Source organism: Elephas maximus, chromosome 2, assembly GCF_024166365.1.
Source record: "Elephas maximus indicus isolate mEleMax1 chromosome 2, mEleMax1 primary haplotype, whole genome shotgun sequence".
Lineage (NCBI taxonomy): Eukaryota > Metazoa > Chordata > Mammalia > Proboscidea > Elephantidae > Elephas > Elephas maximus.
In genome coordinates, this window is record NC_064820.1 from 105,678,148 (window position 1) to 105,679,919 (window position 1,772).

A 1,772-nucleotide genomic window follows, 5' to 3' on the forward strand; every position below is an offset into this window, starting at 1 on the left:
TGTCCATATCCAAATCCTACACCTAGGGAGTGATAAAACCAAGATTCAAATTTGGATCTGACGATCTCCAAATATTTTTTTGTTAGTCAATATTTAGAGAGCTCTTTCTTATGTGAGCTAAAATTTATCTCTCTGAATTTTCTGTTAGTCTTAATTCTGCATTTTCAAGAATTATAGAATAAGTTTACTAATTCTCCCACTATATAGCTATCTAAATTTCTCCCATTTTCCCTATACTAATTATCAGGAATCTCTACACCTTCCACAATGTTGGATGCAATACCACACACATTTTCATTTATCAGTGTTCTTAAAAACAATTCTCTAAAATAAAATACTGTACAGAGGATCCAAACATGGTAACCCATATTTGGACTGGTTATATCTATGCTGGTATATGAAATATGTTCAGATAAATTTGATAAGCTAGAATGTGTATAGAGATAAGTCCAGCAGTTTTTGATACTGGCATTGATTCTGAAGGAAAAAAAAAAGGGAAACATAATAATGTCTTTACCTGGAAAGTATACATTAAAATTAAATAGAGTGATCCCTTCGGCAGCACGTATACTAAAACTGGAACAATAGAGAGAAAATTAGCATGGCCCCTGCTCAAGGATGACATGCAAATTTGTTAAGCATTCCATATTTTTTGGCTTTTTCTTAAAAAGCTAGAAATAGAAGTGCCATACAATCTAGCAATCCCACTCCTTGGAATATATTTTCTAGAGAAATAAAAGCTGTCACATGAATAGATATATACACACCCATGTTCATCGCAGCATTGTTCACAGTAGCAAAAACATGGAAACAACCTAGGTGCCCATCAACAGACAAATGGATTAAACAAATTATGGTATATACACACAATGGAATACTATGCATCGATAAAGAACAATGATGAATCTGTGAAACATCTCACAACATGGATGAATCTGGAGGGCATTCCCTGAGTGAAATTAGTCAGTTGTGAAAGGACAGATATTTTATGAGACCACTATTATAAGAACTCAAGAAAAGGTTTAAACACAAAAGGAAACACTCTTTGATGGTTATGAGTGTGGGGAGGGAGGGAAAGGGGAATTCACCAACTAGACAGTAGGCAAGAATCATCTTAGGTGAAGAGAAGGAGAACACACAGTACAGGGGAAGTCAGCACAACTCGACTAAAACAAAAGTCAAGAAATTTCCTGAACACAACCAAACACTTTGAAGGACAGAGTAGCTGAGGTTGGGGCATGGGAACCACAGTTTCAGGGGACATTTATGTCAGTTGGTATAACAAAGTTTATTAAGAAAATGTTCTATATCCCACTTTGGTGAGTGGAGTCTGGGGTCTTAAAAGCTTTTGAGTGGCCTTCTGTGATGCATCAATTTGTCCCAAACCACTTGGAGCAAAGGAAAATAAAGAACACCGAAGACAGAAGGAAATTATTAGCCCAAGAGGCAAAAGGACCACATAAACCAGAGACTCTATCAGCTCGAGAAGAAGAGCTAGATAGTACCTTATTGCTGTTAGGTACTGTCCAGTTGTTTCCAACTCATAGCAATCCTGTGCACAATTGAACGAAACACTGTCCAGTCTTGCACCATCCTCATAATTGTTGCTATGCTTGAGCCCATTGTTGTAGCCACTGTGTCAATCCATCTGGTTGAAGATCTTCCTCTTTTCCACAGACTCTCTATTTTACCAAGCATGATGTCCTTCTGCAGGTACTGATCCCTCCTGGCAATATGCCCAAAGTGTATGAGACTTAGTCTTACCATCCTTG

General features: G+C 37.4%; 1 non-coding gene across 1 annotated transcript; it reads left to right on the forward strand.

The window, feature by feature from the left end:
• Window positions 1–546: 546 nt before the first annotated feature.
• Window positions 547–653, forward strand: LOC126070781 (U6 spliceosomal RNA). Its single transcript, XR_007516301.1, has one exon. It is a non-coding gene; the product is annotated as a U6 spliceosomal RNA (small nuclear RNA).
• The last annotated feature ends 1,119 nt before the right edge of the window (window positions 654–1,772 follow it).